General features: G+C 57.8%; 2 protein-coding genes across 2 annotated transcripts in view; one reads left to right on the top strand and one right to left on the bottom strand.

Annotated features, from left to right (window-relative positions):
- The window catches only part of GNAZ (G protein subunit alpha z), a 40,481-nt gene extending 37,505 nt beyond the window's left edge, over positions 1-2,976 (bottom strand). The window contains exon 1 of the mRNA XM_002929538.4: positions 923-2,976. The gene's annotated coding sequence lies outside the window, so the exon portion shown is untranslated. The remainder of the gene's footprint in view (positions 1-922) is intronic.
- Positions 1-21,575, top strand: part of RSPH14 (radial spoke head 14 homolog) — a 78,986-nt gene that overhangs the window by 46,809 nt on the left and 10,602 nt on the right. The gene's annotated exons all lie outside the window — the stretch shown is intronic.

Consider the following 21,575-nt stretch of genomic DNA (forward strand, 5'->3'; position numbering starts at 1 on the left):
GGGGTCCCATTCCAGGGTAAATGGGTGATCCCCCCTCACCACCTCTCATGGGAGCTGGGTCACTCCTGCTCTCTCTCAGGGCAGGACATTCACCAGGAGGAGGCTGGCCCCAGGCCTGGCATTAAGCAGACAGATAGGGAGCAGAGCTAGGCAGAGAGAGGCCCCAGGCTGGGAGCACCACGGGATGGACAGCAGCCTGGCTCCTGGTGGGTGAGGCGGGGGAGGGGGGGAACGGGCTGGGTGGGCTGGGGGATGCAGGGCAGGAACCAGGTGTGGGAGGCAAGCCAGGCCAGAAGTATATCTGAGGGCACTGGGAGTCGCTGAGTACAACGCAAGGCAAGGGAGCTGTCCACACGCTCCATGGTCCCAGGCCGTGTCTTTCATATCCCTACTCCCACCCTGATGGTCGGTAAGGAACAGCTACGCTCACACCCTGGGCAGGGCGTAAGCACCTCAGTGCCTAGCTCTCAGCCAGCCACCTGCTGACCCAGGATGCCTACAAGCTCTTCCCAGGCCTCCCCCAATGACCTATGAGCAGCTGAGCCAGGACCCTCCCCACCAGGGCAGACCCAGAGCTCAGGCTCTGCCCCCCCCACCCGGCAGCCTGCCCTACACAAGTCTTGCCTCCTTCCTCCAACCTCTGTCCTGGCCTGGCTGTCCCCGGCAGCCTCCTCATTCTGCCACGGCCAGCGTTCACCCCTCTAATGCCCCCACCCGCCTCGTGGCAGGCCCTGGATGGGAAGGACCCAAGGCCAACAGACCCCGAGAGCCAAGGGCCTCATCTCATCTCCCCACCAGTCCATGTTCCCAGCTGGCCTCTGTGCCTGCTAGGCCCAGGAATCCCAGCTGGCCTCTGTGCCTGCTAGGCCCAGGAATTCTGCTCTGAAGCAGGCCCTGAGGCCTGTTCTCTCCCTGGACCCACCTGCCTCCACAGCCAGGGGCCCTGCAAGCGCCCCTCATGCCACCTCTCCCCCTTGGTCGAAACTTCATGTGCTCCCAGTGCTTCCAAGATGATGAGTCTCATCCCAGCTGTGTGGCCTGGGCACTGGACTCCACGTCACAGAGCCTGTCCCTCACTGGTCACAAGCATCTGTTCGAGGCAGAGTGTTCAGTGCAGGGCCTGGAACCCAGCCAGGGGCAGCCAGTACCCCACTGTCCTCATCACCTGTGAGTGTCCCTTAGAACCAAGCACGGCCTGTGTGCTAAATCCCCATCCCCTGGGGGCCTGGGAGCCATGCAGTACCCTGCACACCATGGGCACTCAATGAGTGCTGGTGGCAGAGAGGAAGGGAAAGACTCAGGCGTGAAGAGGCTGAGGAACTTCGCTGTTTCCCCATAGTCCCACTGGACTGCGGGTAGGGGACACGCAGGCCGTGTACCCACTATGCGAGCAGAGGTCAGGGAAGGAATTCAAGCAGCAGTGAGTCCTAGGCTGTGGGATTATAAGGGTTTTTTTTTCTTCTTCTCCTCTGCATTTTACCATATTTCCTGTATCTTCTCGAATGGACTTTTGTTATAAGAGAGGTTTGTAAACAAGTGTCGGGGCATTAACAACGCCTTGTCTCTCATGCCACCCCAGGCTTGCCTCTCTCCACCCTGGACTGTCAGAGTGTGGAACAGGGACCCGGTGGCTGCTCCCTCGGCCCTGCTGATGACCCGGCGTCCCTTCAGGTGTAGAAAGGAGTCCAAAGTCCCCAGCAGCCACCCAGGCCACCTGGGGCCCTCCCCGCCAGTGCCCTCCCTCCTGAAGGCAAGGCCAGCTACGCAGGCCGTGCCCCATGTTGTCATTATTGTTTTCCTTAATTTGTGTTTGAGAATCTGAGGTACACTCAGGCACCGAGTGACCAGTTCTCCCTCGGCTGGTCAGTGATGGGGACAAAGATCACCCGGAATGGCAGGTTCCTACCAGTGTTCACTGCTACCTAGACAAGAAGCAACCAGGCACCAAGTCTCCATGTCTCGAGCACCCTGCAGTGACCCCACTCTTGGGACATGGTCTAGCCCAGACACGTGACATGGCCTGGGGTCATGCAGGCCAGTCCCCTGCCTCCATGCAGAGCTGCACCCAAACGGACCAAGCATTGGCCGCGTCCTCCCAGTGCCACACATGATGGCTCTGCGGCCAGATCCTTCCCAAACCCAAATCCCTCCCCTTGCAGCTTGGGCCTGGGGAGCCTGCCAGCCTCAGCACAGGCTGTCCTCTGGAGGCTAGCTCGGTCACCCGGGGCTGCTGCTTGTCAGTGGCCCCTCGCCTCGCTCCTGTACCGGAATTCCGCCTGTTCTTCACAGGCCAGCTCACGCACGGCTGCCACCCGCCAGCGGGGTGCCCTGTCCCCACCTGTGGCTTGTACCTCTCTCCAGTGTGTCCTTCCTTTCTCTGGTCCCTCCTGCCAGGATGGGGTTTTCTTGGAAAAATAGTGATGCCCTTACCAAACATCAAAAAAAAATTAATTTAAAATGGATCAAAGACGTAAAACTATAGCACTTTTAGGAGAAAGCATAGGTCAAGAGCTACATGACACTGGATTTGACAGCGATCTCTTGGATATGACACCAAAGGCTACAGGCAACAAAAGAAAAAAAATTAAACTGGACTGCATAAAAATTACAAAATTTTGTGCCTAAAAAGGCACTATCAACAGGTAAAAAGGTAACCTACGGGTTGGAAGCAAATACCTGCAAATCACATATTGGATAAGGGGTTACTATCTGGAACACACGGAGAAGTAAACCTCAGCAGCAAAACAAACCACCTGACTGGAAATTGGGGGAAGGACTTGAACGCACATTTCTCTGAAGAAGATAAACACATGGCCAATAAGCGCATGAAAAGCTGCTCAACATCACTGACGGGGCAATGCAGACCAAAACCACAGCACGATACCGCCTCGCTCCTGAAAGCATGAGCACGACATTTTTAAAACAACAACAACAACAACAACAAGAAAAGAACAAACAGAAATTGGCTCCTTTGTGCTCTGTTGGTAGAAATATAAAATAATACAGCTGCTATGGAAAACAGTAGGGTGGTTCTTCCTCAAAAAATTAAAAATAGAACGACCAGAAATTCCACTTTGGGTATCTGCCCAAAAGAATGGAAATCAGGGTCTTGGAGAGATTTCTGTACACCTGTGTTCCCAACAGCACCATCCACAATAGCTAAGAGGTGGAAGCAACCCCAGCGTCCACTGGCGGATGAGTGGACAAGTAAAACACACACACAAAGGAATATTATTCAGCCGTAAAAAGGAAGGACACCTGCTACAACAGGGACGAACCTTGAGGACTTCCCACTCAGTGAAAGAAGCCAGTCACAGAAGGACAAATACTACATGACTCCATGTATATGAGGTCCCCAGAGTCGTCAGATTCATAGAAACAGATGGTTGCACAGCATTAGTAATGTGTTTAAAACCACTGAACTATAAACTTAAAGATGGTTAAAATAGTAAGTTTTATATTGTGTCTATTTTAACACCAAAAAAAAGTCTTGTGGGTAAGCTACCTCAAAAATAAAAACAGTGAGGAGGCCACATGGTACAAGAGACAGAAGCAGGCCCCCTGCCTGGTCCTGGCTTTCCCCACTGGTGGAGGGGCACTCGGGGCCCACATCATCCATTCTGTGGACTGGAATGCCCGCCTGATGGCCCCCAGCTGGTACCCAGATTCGCCCACCAGCCTCAGTCCAAAGCCGCCCAGCCCAAGGAGGTGTGACTTGTGTTTTGGGAAGTACATGCCCCACAACCCCAAGGCCCAGGGCTGGGCTTCTGAGAATCAGGAGAGCAGTTTGGGGTAGTGGGCAGGCAGCCTGGGGCTGGCCATGTGGTCCTCGACCAGTGCGGCTGCAAGGCAATGTGCGAGTAAAGGGGAAGGAAACACAGCCAGGAGGCGATCGTGTGCATCGGGCCAAGTCTGGGAGCTTCTGCCATCCGTATGGGGCAGCCACCAACAGTCATATCCGAGGTGGGCCCCTCTCTTAGAGGCACCCTCTTCTTTCAGATCACCAGAACCAAACAAGCAGAATGTGCACTCAGAATTCTTCCTGCAGCTCTGCAGGGCTCAGCCACGTCCCAGGGCATATCAGTGCTCAGTGCCTTGGAACTGGTGGTGGGGACTGGGCTGTGCACCAATACAGGAAGGGAGGCCTGCAAACAAGAGTATTTGCCAAGGTCCAAATGGGACCTCAGCACAGTCCCGTTCTGAGGCTCAGCTTCTTTGCCTTTATGTGAGGTTCCTGCCAGTCCTACCTCTCTCTTAGTCTAATCTGAGCTTTACTGGGCCTCCTAGGACTACTCCCCCAGTCAGCCCAGAGACAAAGGGCCAAGGGCTGGATGACCACATTGTTCCCTCGTTCAGTAACTGCTCACCGGTCCCCAGGGCCTGATACCCACAGTCCCCCCACCACAGCGCTGCCGGGTCTGGCTGGAAATTACTGAGGAATGGGTGAGGGAAAGAGTGTACCAGGCAGAGGAAGGGCATGTGCAAAGGCCCTGTGGGTGAGGGGAGAGACAAACCATGGTGTGAATGGGGAGGTGAAGGAAGGTCAGAGTGGCTGGACAGAGAGGAGAGAGTCCCAGGTGAGAGGAGGAGGCAGGGTCGATCAGAGGCGCCCACTGTGAGGGTGTGTAGTTGTGACCATGTGGTTGAGTGTGTGTGTGTCTGGGGTTGCACACATGCAGAAGTGTATGTGTTGCTCACAGGACTGCATCGGTGTGTATGCACCGTTCTAGGTATGCACCTGGGTGCAGGTCCACGGACATGTATGGGAACGTGCAAGTGCGTGCACAAGCCTGTGTGCAGCTGCACATGGGGGCAGAGGAGGTATGCGCCACAGTGTGGAGCCGGGCTGAGGTGCGTGAGAGTCAGGGGTTCCTTACCACCTAGCGGAGCTGGGGCTTTGAGCCTGGCACCTGGGGTGGGGGCAGGCCCTGCTAGATGAAGCAAAGACCCATGGCTGAGTTTACACAGGTGGAGGGAGATGAGAATCAGATCAAAGGCAGCAAATGAACTGTGATGGAGAAGGTGCCACGCTGCCCACGAGTAGGGTCAGGGGTGCTCCAGTGAAGGGTGCAGGTCTATGAAGTGGCAGGGCCTGCTTCCTGACAGGTGACACAGCAGGTGGTGAGGGGAGTGGAGCTGCTGGTTCAAAGGCCCTGAGGTGAGAATGTGCTTGGCCCGTCTGAGGGACAGGAAGGAAGGTGGGTAGACGGCGTCGAACGTGAGGGGCTGGCAGTAGGATGCCCCTGTAAGAGCTCCGGCTTTTGCTCTGAGTGAGCTGGAAGCCAGCCAGGGTTTGAGCGAGGAGTGCCCTATGTATGAATAGAACGGGGCGGGTTCCTGCGTGCAGCTATCCGGGCGACAGCAGCAGCGTGGGCAAGGGCTAGGGGCGGGGGACCCATGTGCTGTATGATGGACAGTGCCTGGTGACAGAGCGGCGGTAGGGTTCAGGGTCTGACCAGCAGACTAGGAGTGGGGCCATTCTTGGAGAGGGGACCCTGGGAGGAAGTGGCAGGTGTGCCATGGCTCTTGATAAGCTCCGTCATGGCCCCTCATGGGTCTCCCTCCCTCACCTACCCACTTGCCTGTGAACCTCAAGGCTGGCAGGATGCGATCCCCAAACCCAGAGCCTATTCAGGGACCCCTTGACTAAAAGCTGCTCCACTGCCTGCAGCCTCAAGGCCAGATACTTGAGCACGCACTCCTCCTATTCCCTTTAAGACCTTCCCTGCCCTGCCCCCACACCCCCGACCCTGGTCCCTGCTCACTGCTTGACAGGCCCAGCCTGTCCTCATATCTCACTGCCCCCTTCCCCCAGACATGACCCTCTCAAGTCTCCATTCATGTCACAGATGCCAGGTAACAGCCCTGAGCCAGGGGGTGGGGAGTATGGGGCTGCCACCCCTCTGGGGCCTTTCCACTCTCTGGTGCTCTGTACCCTGGATGCCCTCCATGCCAGGCCATGTCTCTCCCCAGGCATGCCCCAAACGGCCTGGCACAGAGCTCCAGCCACATACACTCATGTCCACTGCTGTCCCCGCTCATGGCTGAGTCAAGGACCAGGGCGGAACAGGGCAGAGCCAGGCTGTGCGACACCAGCCCCTTCTGGGCCCAACCCCCAGAGGAAGAGAGCCCGGAGCCAAAGTCACCAAGGTGTTGCTGCCCAAGCCGGGCTAAGCCAGAGGGTCTCCAGGGAGAGCAGACGGCTTATCAGCTTACACGGCTGGAGAAGGCCCGGCCTTGGCGGGCGGGGCTTGCTTGTCACCAGGCACCCACTTCCTTGGAGGGAGGTGGAGACAAGAAGCCAAGCCCCTCACTCTGTGGACTCCTCCCTACCCAAGGAAAGCCTTCTCCATGCTGAGTCCCCGACCATCAGAAAGGGGTGAGGCAGGGAGGGGAGTCTGGCCCCACTGAGGAGGCAGGCCCACAGCTAGACTGAACGGAGAGGCACGGTTGTGTCTGGCCCCCAAGCAGAGGCCACTCAGATGGCCAGCTGTGGGGCGGGGGTCGGGGGGGGGCATGGGTAGAACCCCAGAGGCAGAGGGCAGCCCGGGTTTCAGGGCCAGCAGGCAGGGTGAGACCACATACCCAGGGCGCCAGCGGGCCCCGAGTCTCCCGCACACACGCCCCAGCCTGATGCGCTCTGGAATGCTCAGCCCCTGTCAGTGTGAGGGTCATCAGTCCGAGGTCCTGGCCTCTCCGCTCCCCAGAGCTGCCTGGCCATCGCCCCCCCCCCCCGGAGGCCAAGCATCAGCCTGCCTGGGCAGGGCTGTGACTCAGCACTACTGTCCCCTGGCCCCACACCCCGCCCCAGCTTGCTCAGACACCTTCCGCTCTGGCAGCGGCCGCTCTCCCACCTGCCAGCTCCACCTTGGCACCCAGCAGCTGCTCTGTGGTGACCTGGAGCGGAAGGAGGTTGGAGGCCCAGCCCGGGTGTCCGTGACCTCAGGCCCTGCCTCACGTAAGGGACTCTGGGCAGAGCAGGGAAGGTCCTGCCCCAAGTCCCAGTAGGCCCATGTCTCGGGGTCTGCAGGCATGGGCAGGAGGGGAGGCATGTTGGGGTCCACACACCTCTGCTGCTGGCCTTGGGTTGGCCTCGGCTGGCAGGTCAGAAAGGGTTCCCATGGCCTCCTGGGGCCAAACCCACCCATGTCATTTCCATCTTCTTTTAGAGAGTGGGCCCCCCTCCCCTGCCCTCCGGAACCGCCGTCCCTGCGTCAGCTCCTACTGTGGCTCTATTTTAGAAACATAAGGTCCGGAAAAGCCTCTGCCTGCACGGTCACTGATTATCGGTTTTCCTCCCTCTTAGTAAGGAAGCGTTTCCCACTGCCCTTTCATGCCTGGCGTCCTGGAATCTGGTGTTCTATTTTCCAGTTGACATTTGTGCTCCCTCTTTCCTGCCTGAGTGTCGTGCGCCAGGTTCCTTGTCTGCACCTCTCTTTAGGTCTTCCCAGAGCCCAACCTGGACCTACAGGGGTCTTCTTGGTGGCTCCTGTGTGATCTCGGATAAGCCAATATCCTTCCCCGTCCGGTTCTTCTGCTGGTTTAGACTTCCCTTCCTTTTCAGCTCCTCGCCTCTTCCCAGTCTGAACACAGCAAGGCCCCAGCTGGTCCATCTGCCTCTCCAGCACTGCTGTACCCACCCGCCAGCACCCTACAGTGTCACTGGCCCCGTCCATACACGTCGCCCTAATGGTCTGGTTGCCAGCGCCCCACAGAATCTTCTGGCGCCGTTTCTTTGTGTCCTTGGACTACCAGGGACAGCTGCAGGCTGGGCCTGGGGAGGGTCTGTCTCAGGGAAGCTGGGTGTAGTGGGGTCAGGGCCAGGGCTTGGCTTCACCTTCCAAGTCCACACTGTGCCTCCTCGGGCTGTTGGGGCCACCAGGAGGACAAGGTGCTCCACAGCCAAGGGGGGGACACAGTCTGCACCTCTGTCACACATGGGTCGGCCTGCCCGGGTGCCTGCCTGCCCTCACACACACATGTCCTGTTGGGCTGGCCTCACCACGTACCCAGGAGATGGGCATGACCATCTGAGGGAGGAGCAGAGGAACTGAGCCTGCAGAGCTCAGCGTGCACCGGGCCCTCCGACTCCTGTCCCCACAGCAGCCTGCCCACCTGCCGTGACTTCCTCAACATCTCCCTTTAAATTGACTTGCACTTGTTACTTAAATGGATGTACTTTAAAAACAACTTCATATTCCTACTTAAACGGAAAACTGGAGTCACCATAGGCAGAAGTAACCTAAACTATGAGCTGGTGTCGCTGCTGCTCTTGGGGACGCTGCCTGTGGAAGGGCCGGCGGAGGGCTCGCTGTTTGTTAAACAACCGGGATTAGCGCACTGGACGGTGTGAGAGTCACACTGGCACCAAACGGAGATTTTCTCCTTGAAGGAAAGGGATTGAGAGAGAAATGAAAAAGGATTACCCTCCTCACGGGGAGGCTGGGTGTTGCTCACAGCTGTGGCCTCAGGCCACCTTGTATGATCTGAGGATGAGGAAACCCGAGCCCGGGGGTCCTCTAGCTGGGACCCTTGGGGCGGAGGCAGTGGGGCTGAAGTGTTAGCCTTGCATCCCTGTCCTGACTCAGAGGCTGTCTGTCATCTCAGAAAAGGGCGCCATCCCAAACTGTCGCCTCCTCTTCTGCTCAGTTGCATTTGCCTGTTCATCAGGGCACCCTCTGTCGCTTCTCCTGTCACTAAATGACCTAGAACGAGGCTCAGTGGGCATCTGCCCCCAGGCCTGAGGCCCTCTTCCCTCAGATCCAAATGGTCAATCAATCAACCACTGGGCCCCAAAGGAGCATCACTGTGGCCTCTGGGAATCAAGCCTGGGGCGTGGACGCTCTGCTCTGGACTTGGGGACAGGGGAGGGGGAGGGGTGGAATAAGCCGAGTCTGCATTGAGGAGCTCGGGTTCTGGATGGGGAGGCTGTGAGCATGTAAGTCTGTGAGGCCATTTCTGAGAAAAGGACAGCACTGTGGAGGAGAGGGTGCAGAGGCATGTGGCAGGAAGGTCCAGGGAGGTGACACTGGATAAGACACAATTATAAGAAGCCGCTGTCATGAGAGGGTGGGAGGGGCGCCAGAGCAGGAGGCAGGCAGGGTTGGGACATCTGAGGGGACACTGCCCCAAGTGCTTGGTTGGGCAGCAGAAGACCCTGCCCAGCCTAGGCTCAGCTCAGAGCAGGCCCACCCAAGCAACGTCCTTCCCATGATTCCCTGGCGAGTGGCTCAGCGACGGCTGCCATGGCAGGGACCAACACCCCAGGAGCCCGAAGGCAGAAACTGTCCCAGTTGAGACCCTATTTCTCCCACGGAAGTGCCTTTGGTGGGGAGTGCATCAACCCACACCCAGCACCTATGGGAAGTCTGCTGCCGCTCCCTATGTGGGATGCTGGACGTGTGGGTTCACCCGAAAGGCTGGCAAAGCAAGGCCAGGGAGTGAGGCTGAATGCACCATGTCTCCCTCACACGTTAGAGCTCGTGGGCCTGACCGACATCACATATGGCAGAATCCGGGTTGGCCCATTCCAAATGCTTGGGTGGTTTTTGACACAACAACACATACTTCTGGACTAAAAAGCCATGTCTTCTTGAGGAGATAAAAGCCCCTGCTTGCCTTGGGGCGCCTGGGTGGCACAGCAGTTAAGCGTCTGCCTTCGGCTCAGGGCGTGATCCCGGCGTTGTGGGATCGAGCCCCCACATCGGGTTCTTCCGCTATGAGCCTGCTTCTTCCTCTCCCACTCCCCCTGCTTGTGTTCCCTCTCTCGCTGGCTGTCTCTATCTCTGTCAAATGAATAAATAAATTAAAAAAAAAAATCTTAAAAATAAAAAGCCCCTGCTTGCCTTGATGCCAGTAACACCGGATGGGGGCAGGGACAGCCACACTCTTAGGAGCTGCCCTTTGGGGAAAGCCGGCTTCCACATCCCACCTCTTTCTTCCTGTGACCCCTGCCAGAAGCCAGGTCTGCCTCCCTGGCTGTGTCTCCTGTTCCCCACGCCACAGTGCCCTGCCGCAGCCCACCCCACTGAAAACATCCCCCTGTGAGGCGAGGCAAGAGGCTCCCTCCCTGTGACGACTCCCTGACCGCTGCAGCCCCCAGCAGCCTCCTCAGAGCCTGAAGGACTCAGTGGTGACTCGCCGCCTGGCCCTGTGTGATCTTCAGGTAAATGTCGTGTGCCACTGGCTCAACACTGGACTGGACTGGACTTCACCTGGGGAGAGTCCGGCAGGGATGCCCAGCACTGGCCCTTCCTCATTCGGCCTCTGGGCTGCTGGCTGCCCTGCAGGTGCCTGCCCTGAGCACACCCACCATGCCCTCGGGTTGGTCTGGCCTCCTGCTTGAGGCCCACCTTACCCACCCTCTCCCTCTCCATTGCCAGCTCTGTAAAGATGTGCAGAACAGATGGATGGGTAGATGGACGAACACCAAAAATTACTGGTTCACAGCTCTAAAGCTTCCCAGAACTCCCTTCTGAGTGTGTTACCTCACATGACCTTGCCTGGGGGCCTGCGTGGAGGGTGTACTGCTGTCCACTCTGGGCCTCTAGGATCCCTCTGCCTGTGCCCACCCTCCCCCAAATGCCCCAGGGCATCTTACACCCCACCCCAAGCCAAAGGCAAGATCCTTCTGTGCCCTCCTGCCACCCCGGGCAATTCACCCTGCCCCTTCCTGCCCCAGCCAGCTTGGGCCCCACCCCAAACCCTATCCTGATAGTTTCTCATCCTGCCGAAAATAAGACAGGAGCTGGGGAGGGTGTGGGGGCAGACAGTGTATCTCTGCACCCTGACCCTCCCGTCCTGTGTACCAGCATCTCCTGGGTCCCCTCAGGCTGAGAAACCCCACGCATCCCTGCAAATTGCTCCTGGCCTCTCCCCTGGAGTCGTCCTGAGGAAGGGGCTTCCAGGTTGGCCTTTCCAGGAGGGAGCTCTCCAGTGTGGTCAAGCATCCCCTTCCCCAGCCCTTATCTGTCACAGACCCATGCTTTACAACCTTTCCAAGTAGAGGGACCTACCCCTCCCTGTTCTAATGTTAAAACAACAACAAAAACAACAAACCGACCCTATTGATTCTACCATTATTACAGGTGTATTTTTAAGATCTGTTAATGACCAAAAGTTGCCACCAAAGTTGGGACTGCTGGCTGGCTGGCATACTGAAACATGACTTAAAGCAGGGAGTCGTAAGAAATGATAATATAAACTTTCAACATTTTAACTTAAAACAGAATCATACACTCCTTCACCAGTCTTGGGGGCGGGCCATCTTTTCTCAGAGCACAGGCTCACTTACTGGAGCTGCTGTCACTGTTCCTTCCCAACCATAGCACACTGCGTATGACATCCAGTTGACTTTCTCCATGCAGCGTGCGATTGCAAAGTAACCGGGACCCGAATCCTAGCTTGTCATGGCTCTGTCCCCAGGCTTACCATTGTCTTGCCCACACCAAACCCAACCACGGATTTACTGAGGCTTTCCAAAGCATCCACTGAGTTTCCGCAGAAGTCCTCCTTACATTCATATTTCATCAGTTTATACGGTAGTCAAGGGCGCAGTCACAGTGACAAGTAGGGCTGGCACACACAGGTTTGGGCCAGACACTACCGACACCAAGGCGTGGGAGCCAAAGTGCAGGGCACACTCCCCTGTGAGAACAGAGAACGCCCATTCATCCAGTGAGTGTTGGTGACAGGGGTAAGAGGGTTTCTGAGCACCAAGCTTTCTATAAGGTTTGTAAATGACTCTGCATTTCATTTATCACAATGGTTTCTTTGAAAAAATGGGAGCATGTGCACATGCGAGACACTTCAGAGCTGGGGAAACACGGTTCTCTGCAGCCACCCCACAGCCACCAGGGCCCCGGCCACTGGGTTAGCTTATCCACGTCCCCCCAGCCGGCCCGACTCGCCTGGCACCGGCAGACCCACAGCAGGGCTCCCCTTAAAAGCAGCCCCTCTTTCTTGGCCCTTCCTAGCTCCCTGCTTATTTCAGAGCCAGAGTCCGAGGGGATGGGTGAAGGACCGAGGTTGGGTGCGCAGTGTCCCCAGCTGCAGAGAGGCCCTGACAAATGGCTCTGCCCCAGCTGGGCAGCCTCTTGGCCTCAGGGTACTGCTGAAGATGAGCAGGGAGGCCCTTCCCTGCGGCCCCGTACTGTCCTGTGGCTCTGGACGCCCGCAGCCGCGGGTCCAGCCTTCTGGCCCACAGCGTGAAGGCTGACCCGACGAGATGTGACAGCATGGCCTGAGGAGCACTGACTCAGGAGGAAATCAGGCCAGAGGTTTCTCTGAGCCAGGAGTAAATAAATAAAAACGGAAAGGTTCCACAGACAAGGGCCACGGAGGCCCAGACGCGCAGGGAAGACATGTGGCCTTTACTTAAAGCCGACTGGAAGGGGTTGCTGCCTGGGGTGGAGCCTGGCTCCCTGTTTCTGTAGCGAAGCTAACTGCTGACTTTTAGTCAGGCCCAGAAGTACCTGGGTGGAGACTCTGATTTAACCACACTGGGTCTCTTGCCCTGCAATTTCTGGCCTCTGAGTGTGGTGGCCCAAGATCCCATCCCCTACCCTGGCCAGACCCTCTTTGCTGATGACTCTCGGGGCCAGGCAAGTGCACGGCTCCTTCCTGAGCCCTTGCTGCCTCCCTGCAGCGCCTTTCTTGTCTTTCCCACCCGGAAGGTGAGCACCACCTCCCATCTGTTCCCTTCTTCACCTTGCCCTTCCCCACCCTCCTGAACTCTGCGCACCGTGAATCTGAGGCCCCTGCCCTCCTGTCTATGCCGGGCCACCCTTAGGAGTCTCCAAGCCAGCAGCAGTGTCTGACCTGTTGATGGGGTCCTCGAGGAGCAGAGCCTGAGATGGGGATTCTTGGGCACGTGACTGGTGGAGGGAGCAAGTTCAGGAGAGAGGTTGGGGAGGGAACGAGGCGGAGATGTGGTTTCAGATGCCTTTTTGCTGTGGACTGATCCACGGGCACTGTGGAGCCTGAATGAAATCAAGGCTGTCCCACCTCGAGGGATAGGACAGGGCCTCCCAGGGCCCAAGGCAGCTCTCCAGCAAGCAGTGCAGCTGGGAGCAGGTAACACTGACATGGTGGGGGACGGTGTGCCAGCAGGAAAGAGGATCTGGGGGCACCTGCGGCGTCTACTACATGTTCGCCTTCCCTCTGCCCACCCCCCTTCCTTTCTGACAAAACCCAGGGCCTCGGGTCACGGCTGGGCCTAGCTGGCCTCAGGGGAGCCCTGTGTCTGCAGTCCAGCGACCAGCCCCCAGCCTCTCAATGGGACGGCTACAGTGACCTCTCAGGCAACCTTCTTCTCTCCCAGCCCCCGTACTCCTCTCCCCAAGCAGCCAGGGGATCCTTGTCAAATTATAAGGCAGAGCACCTTTCCTGTGCTCAGAACCTTCCCCCGGCTGGCCATCTCAGTTCTGAGCCAGAGTCTGGGGCCCAGGGGGCTGTGCCCCTGCCCTCCCCTGCTGTGCTCCCTCCACTCTCCACCCCTGCTGCATTGCCTCCTGCGGTCTCTAAAGTGTCATCCCACTCTCAACTCAGGGCCTCTGCACTGGCTGTTCCCTCTACCCGGAACACTCTTTGTCCAGCAAGCCAATCCATCCTTTCCCCAAATGGCTCAGAGGTCCCCTCCTCGAGAGGCCACCCTGCCCATCCTATTTATGACTCGCCAATGTCTCACAACACTGTGTTTTCTAACATGGTGGGTGCATAACTCCCTTATCACGTTTACTGCCCCCCACCATGCTTACAGAACACCAGCTTCACAGGGCAGGGGCTGTTGGTATGTCACCAATGTGTCCCACAGGCCCAGAAGTACTTCACAGGAGGCAGGTGCTGCTAAATCCACCTCAGCCCTTTGTACTGAATGAGGGAGGGGACAGCCCGCTTCTGGGAAAACTTCTGGGAAGTTTTCTAGAAAGGCCCTTGGTCTTCCCCCAGATGGACACCGTAGATGTGTGGCCACCTCCCACCTAGCCTTGGCCAACTCTGATATTGCTCTGTCTCTGAGCCCTCGGCCCAGGATGTCCCTTCATCTGATAAGTCCATCGGGACCGGGCTTCTGTTGCTGCCGCTGAAAGCTTGCCCCCATCCCAACTCTAGCCCAACCTCAAGGCCCTGAGGTTCCCTCACAACCCCTGGGCCTCACCCTCGGCCCCCCCACCCAGCCCCAGCCTCGCTGTGCCGGTGACAAGATAGAGCCCGGGGCTGCAGCTTACCCTCTGCTCTGGTCCTCGGCAGCCACAGTGGCCATACCCTCCGCACTCCCTCCACACCGGTCCTCCAGTCCTCGCCTGCCCCAGGAGAGCCCCAGAGCAGCCGGCAAGACAGGACTAACGCACCCAAGGACCCAGGCCACATAGGGGCTGAGCCCCGTTGAGGAGCTCAAGGAGCTGGGGCAGGGATGATGGGTGCGACGTGGCTCTGGGGCTTCCCAGAGAAGGCGGGTAGTGTTGGGACACCAGACAGCCCTGTCCGTGCTTCCGCACCCTCCTCCCTGCCGTGAGGTGGGGCAGGGCTGGGGATGTGCATGCGTACGTGCGTTCTGTTATCATAGAGGAAATCGATGCCTGGCACTGGCCCAGTGTTTAAGGGAAATGAATAGATTTTGGCCGAGGACAAAGAGAGTTTGATTAATCAAAAATTGGATAATGGAAGCAACACTCTAATTATTTTTCTTCCCAGCATTTTATCGTGAAATATGTTTGCACAGCATATCAGAGGTAACGGAGTGGGTGAGGGAGGGTGACCACGCTGGAGGAAAGCCCAGCTTGGAGACAGGGCCACTGCACCTCACATGTGCTGATGGGGGCAGGCCGGCCGACTGGCCGGCTGGGGTCCTGCTGGTTACATGGTGCCACAGGAAGTGAGAGGGGACACGTGGTGCAGGCCAGAGGCTGCACACAGCTGGGGGAGCTTGGGTCACAGAAGATGGGGTGGGTAGGGAGGCTTGCTGCCATGGAGGCCAGGGGGTGTGGAGGTGGGGCACCGCTACTCAGGTCATCAGGACCTGATGGAGCCAGGGTGAAGGGTATGGGTGTCAAGTTCTCCAACCCTTGGTCAAGAAGGGTCTTCAGAAGTCCCTCTGGGCAGTTTGGAGCAATTTCCCATGTTCGCCCTCGCGAAGCCTGGTGAGCCGCCCCATGGCAGAGGTCAGACAGGCCACTGGGCCCCACGGGATGGTCCCATAGCCCTCCCTTGTCACTCTCTCCCTCTCACTGCCACAACATCATTTCTGTGGCCACCTGGGGTCCTAATTCCAGGCAGCCTTCTGGGAGCGCAGCACGAGGCTCATTCAATTGCTCATTCATTGACTCGGGGAGCAGAAAGAAGCTGCCATGGGAAGAGGGGCACAGTGACCTGAGCTGCCGGTTAGACTCAGAATGCTGGCTGAGGGAGCACTGAAGAGGAGGCGAGTCCCCACCTAATCTGGGGGCCAGAGTCGGTGTCTGGAAGAGGCACATAAAGAGAGATGAAGATTGAGCGGCAGCTTCTAGGCAAGAGTGAGGGCGTGGCGGATGGGGTCGGCCAGTCCCTGGCGAACATATCTAAGTCCACCCCCAGTAACCACGGGAGACGGCACTCATCAACCATGACCACTTTCCCTCCGAGCCATAACGACAGCCTCGGGATCCTTCTCAATGCCGTGTGCTTTGGGCAGCCGCTCACTGGTACAAGAAATGAGAACTACCCGTACCCCTGACCAAGGCCAATTTAAAAGTGAGGACACCGAGGCCCAGTGAGGGCAGAGAATTTACCAGCATCCACATTATGGGCAGAGCCAGGACTAGAACCCAGGCCTCCCGATTTCCCATCCAGTACTTTTCCCTCTGCACCCAGCTGCTCTGCTGGGCTAATCTTGGGGGCACAGGGGTTATCTGGAAAGGCCACTCAGCCACCACATGGTCATTGCAGACACCACGTTCCTTTCCTACTGCCAGGATCCCATCTTGCTCTCTTAGGACAGTTTTCCGTGGACAGGCCTCATGTCATGACCACGTGAAACCCTCATGTCTGACCAAGGCCTCACCCAGGCCCACCCCATCGCTGCAGGGCCAGGTGTCAGCCTGAGGCCTCTGATTTCCAGTGGCAGTGTGAGAAGCTAGGCAGCCACCTGCCTTGGCTTGGGAGTGAGCCACCATGGGCCTCACTGGCGCCCAGCCAGCGGTGTCCACCTGTAGGTGCTTTGTGTTTGTCCGCCAAACCTGAAGCCCAAAGACACACCTCTGGGGACCCAGAAGCACAGCCTCTCGGGAGCAGGGGTTGGGCGAGAGCAGTGGCTCTCCAGCGTGAGGGTTACAGCCACTAGGAAGCCCAGCCCTCTGCATGAAAGTGGTTCAAAAGGTCGTGTTATTCATTTCCCCCTCCAACAGTGATTTGCTGAGACCCCACTGTGGCCAGGCCAGGCTCTGGGGACTGGATTGTCGGTGGCAAACAGCAGACAAAGGTCTTGACCTTACAGAGCTTACATTCAGATCCAGGAGAGATGGTAAACAGACACAAATAAATAGAACAGGTAGTAAGTTACATCGAGATGAGTGCTAAGGGGAAAAATAGAGGCAATCGTCCACTTGGGAAGGCCACGCCATCTCCCCACGTCTCTGTCTCCTCAACTGTGAAGACAAAACAGGTAAAATTCAGCCCCTCCTTGGAGGAACTGGTAGTGGAAGGATAAAGTGTGCCTCTGCCCCCAGAAGGCACCTGGCTGCTATAATCCAGAGCAGATCTTGCTGCCGCCCCAGTGAGTGCCTGTGTCTGGCTCTGGGGGAAGTGTGCACACCCGGGCCTACTGTCCTCTGCTCCAACACCGCAACCTTTACCTCCATGACTCACAGGGGCACAGGGCCTTGCTGAGGGTGTCAGGGCTCAGGTCCCAGAACCCTGTCCGCAACAGCCTCGATCCCAGGAGTTGGGAGGGCTGTTCAGTGGGGGCAGGGTCTGTTTCTGAAAGCTTTGTTCTGACCACTGCCCACACAGCCTGGAGAGGCACAGCCAGTCGGGGCGAGCCCTCAGGGGCAGGTGTGTTTCTGGGTAGAGGCTGCTGGAAGGAACGCGGGGCTTGACACTGTAAGGCCTCTCCCTGCACCGTGGTTTTTAACAGTCTCGCTTCTTAGCACTTTTTGATGGATTCTCCAGGGATGTCTCTAAAAGAGAGTTATACCTTAATTTAGAAGCAAATAACTCAAAACTCTGTGATGTAGCAGGTTCCTTTGGAAAAGAGATGAACTCAAGGAAGCCATTGTTGTGTGAAGCCACCTGCCATGCTCACCCGGGTCCTGCCAATGGACAGCCCAGCCCTCGGCCCTCAAGTTGTGCCTCCTGCCCAAGGCCACTGGGGGTCAAGGGACAGAGGGGGAGGAAGTGACACTCACAGGGGGCCAGGGTGAGGCTCACAGGCTGGCTCTGACTGACCCCAGTGGCCCCAAGTGCCAAACACAGCCCACCTGCCCAAGGGACGCAAGTGAAGGTGAGCCTTGGTGGCGGGCCCATGGCACTGCCCTCCCAGCGCCACAAGCAGGCTTCATGGGCAGTCCAACAGGGCCCCAGGCCTGGTTTAACGCTCTGCTGTCTTGAAAGGTTTAAAAACTTAACAAGGGCCCCACAAATTATGTAGCTGGACCTACCCATTTGCTTAGCCTGTGCATCCATGCATACCTCGATGTTTGCCTCTGGAGACCTGGCCTCTTGCGAACACCCTCTTCCGAAGTGCCACCCCCACCCCCGGTCCCCCGCCATGTTACCATCATGATTGTGGTCCCACCTCACTTGCTCATCCATCCTTCTCAATCTCTTCTCTCTGGAAGCTCCTCCTCAGCTCTGGAAGCTCTGAGGGTTGAGGGCCCCGAGGCCTGACCCAGCCCCTCTGGACCCACCCACCCCTGATCCCCAAGTGACCTTGGCCAGTTCCTGGCTTCCCACACACCTGGTGCCAAGGACTCCAGGTTTCTACCTCCAGCCTCACTCTCCCCTCTGACCGCCACCTAAGGGCCATGTCTACCAGGGTCTAAGCAACTCCCGCCTCTCATGAAGGAGTCCGCGTCTTCCTTCTCTGCCAATGCCACCATTGTCCCTCCAGAGCTGTCCTTGCCTCTTCTCCATCAGCAGGTCCTCTTTAAAATAAATTCCCAATCAACCACTCCTCATGACCCCTACTATTCCCACTGCCCTGGGTCAGCAGCCTCCTCCCCCCAGTTTCTGTAATGGTCCCTCACGGCCCTCTGGTCTTGCCCCCATGCCCATCAGCCACACGGGTCTTTTAATAGTGGAATTAGTTCGAGTCTCCCCTCTGCTCCAAATCTTCCCAGGGCTTCGTGCCTCACCAGGGCCCGCAGAGTCCTACCTTACCCACTCCGTAAACCACTCCACCCTTTGGGGCTCTGGCTACCTGGCATTCTGGTGGGGACCCCAGCAGCTTCAGTGCCTTTGCACCTGCCATCCTCCTCCAGGTGCTCTCCCTCATCGCTCACAACTCACCCATCGCTCTCCGTGGCACTGTGCCGATGGCCCCTCCGCACAGAGCGGCCCCTCATCCTCCCTCTCTGCACTCTCTTCTTTAGTTCTCTTCACGGCACCTACCTTACCTGGCAGTCAGTCACACAGGTGTTGTGCCAGCCTCCCTGGGTCTGCTGGGAGCACCGTGAAGACAGATACTGCGTCTGTCCTGCTCCTTGCCACACCCCTGTGCCTGGCACAGCACCTAGCACCGCAGGTTCCGGTAAATATTAGTCAAAGGAATGAATGAACATGCGAACCATTTCTGTCTTCTCGGGCTCTGTGCGGAGGGCTGACATCTCCCGTGCGCTCCAGGAGCCATCAGACAGTCCCTGTGGTTAGTACCTGTCAGTTCACTCCTGTGAAGCATCTCTTCTGCCAGTGTGGACATGTGTAAAGGGGCCAAAGACATAGGGAGGACCCATGCAGAGATGGGGCAGGGAACTCTTGGCTCTGTTTTATGAATGAAGACAAAGACGCTCAGTCAGGACGGGGCTGGGCTGGGGGTGACAGGGCCAGGGCCTGACCCAGGTCTTTGGAGGCCTCGACTGGACCCCCCCCCCCCAGCCTGGGGGAGTCTGGGCCTTCCCATGTCATTCCCCGGTCTGCTTAGCTGTGTCAGGCCACGTGCTGGGGCTGCCCCCCAGCATCTGCCCTGATGCCTCTATCCATTTCCTTTTGCCCTCTTTCCTGCCAACCACAGTGCCTGCTGGCCTGCTCCTGGAGGCTCAGTTACCCCAAGTTTCCTTCCTGGGGTTGTGGGAGAGCGGTGTGCTAATCTACGTCTTCCAGAGTTCCTGCAAGCCCGGCCATGGTCAGCAGCAGCGAGAACGCCCTAGAGCCACATGGCATTTTAGGTCTTCTGAGGGCTAGCAAAGGACAGTCCAGGGCTGCCTCATCCTCGCGTCCAGGGAAGGAAGGCACGCACACACTGTCATCACATGTGTGTACACATGAGAAAAACCACACAGCTAGGCTGAGGCTGCTGAGGCCACACCCTGAGTGTCAGGCCAGCCTTCCTACCATGCGGTTCTCCATCCCACTAGCCTCCTACAGGGGCTCTGGGCAGCCTTGCCAAGTCTACCTGGTAACCCAGAAGTTCCTGGAATCACCCTAGAAGCTCCTGAGATCTGGACCAAGGAGCTCCTGAGACTCCAGGAAACAGAAGAGCTGAGAAGTTGGGGGCAGAGGGAGGGATTCACTCCGTGTCCCAAATCTAGAGTCCCACAGCAGGCCCCCAGAATGTGGCCTGGCGAAAGGCACAAGAGTGAAGCGGCTCCATCCCTCTGGGCATAGTCTGTGCCCCCACGAGGGCACACAGACCCTGGTCTCACTGCAGCAACATGGGCCTTGGCCAAAAGCGGAAAGTGTGTGTTTGGCGGCTGGGGGGGGGCTGTGCTACACAGATGAGTAACAAACAGCCCCCTCAGAGGAAGAGTGAAAACATCCCTGGGAGTGAGCAAGCAAGCAGATCTAGGGCAGAAAGTGACACCGGCCTTCCGAGGGGGAGGGACTATGTCTTATTCACCTCCTGTCGCAAAAAATCAACGTCTGTTAGAGGAACACAGAAGAGTTTTAAATCAAATGCCAGGGTCTTGTCCTTGGAGCATGAGGAATGCTGAAGGCACACCACTTAGTGAGCTGAGCGTCCCATGAGATCAGCCCCTAAATGGAGGCTCCCAAACCTCCTTGATTACTGTTCACAAATGTCCGCAGCCCAAACGGGCAGAGTCACCAGCTAAATATCATTCTCCATCCCGGCTAGGAAGGGGGCCAGGCTGTTGGTTACCCAGTACCCTGGCCTTGCCCATGAGACCAGGTGCTTGGAAGGGGAGTCCTAGGCCACAAGGAGCCTCCTGGAATCTTTCAAGCTCTTGCCCAGGCCCACCCCAGCTCCTAGGTCACAGAGCTGCTCCCTTCTACAGATGACGAACCTGTGACCTCCCTCGAATAGTCACAGCTAACAAGCAATGGGGAGCTCTGTTCCCCCGGCTCCTCAGCCCATGCGTCCCCCACCCACCCTTCCCACCACACCACCCATGCTTTCCCAAGCACATCCTATGCTCCTGCCAGACCAACTGCCTGAGTGCCCTCTCTGCACTTTGGTCCATTTTCTCCTCTCTGCCCACAATGCCCACCCCAGTTGTGCTCACGTCCTTCGAGCTCTAGTTCAAATGTCACTTTGCCCACAGGCCCATCTAACCCAGCCCAAGTCATCTCTGAGGTCCCTCCAGAGGCCCCGGCACCCACACTCAGGGTTGGGTTATCTGAGCAGAGATGTTTCTCCCCTGTGGGGTGGTGAGTCAGTCCCAGGAGGGCAGGCCCAGTCCACTCCCACCTCAGCGCCAGACTCTGGGGGAGCAAATGCTCAGTAAATATTTGTTTAATTGAATTTGGCCAAGGAGCCTCCTCCAGACAGAACCCAAGGCAGCAGGACTCAGTCCCCAGGGCAGGGAAATCACTTGGGCAGAAGGGAGCGCATCAGGGGCTGGGCTGCCTCACCAAAACAGGCAGACCTCGCCTACCAGGCGGGTCCTTCCATCCTGAGACAGGGACTCCAGGGAACCCTGGTCTCAGCACTGCCTTCCCATCCTCTTCTCTCTTGTGACAGAGAACCCCAATACTCCGGCCTAGGCGGATTCCTGCCATCATCACCCAGACAGGCTCAGCACTGCCCTGCAGGCAAAGCCCACTTGGATCTCCCGCAGGATACGGAGCCCCAGCCCCTGGAGCCCCGAGGCCCTTACACCCCTCCCCCCAACACCCCCCTAACACCCCCACCGCCTTTTAAGGGAAAAAAATATTGAGCCAGGAACATATCACAATCGCAGCAGGTCGATACTCATCTCTTGCTCTAAATGCCTCCAAGGAACCTGTTCTCTGCAAGACCGATGACGGAAAACTGCGAGCCACTCGGCCCCGGGGCCCAGGCCTCCGGGGCCCTCTCCTCCGTTTCAGCCAAGGCCACGCGTCGGCGCTCCAGCCGCCCGGGGTCGCCTCCTCCCCGCTCCCCTGGGAGGGAGACCCCGCCTCAGCGCCTCTCCTGCAGGTCGTCTGGCCCCGGCGCCGCACCGGCG

This window comes from Ailuropoda melanoleuca, chromosome 14 (genome assembly GCF_002007445.2).
Source record: "Ailuropoda melanoleuca isolate Jingjing chromosome 14, ASM200744v2, whole genome shotgun sequence".
Taxonomy (NCBI): domain Eukaryota; kingdom Metazoa; phylum Chordata; class Mammalia; order Carnivora; family Ursidae; genus Ailuropoda; species Ailuropoda melanoleuca.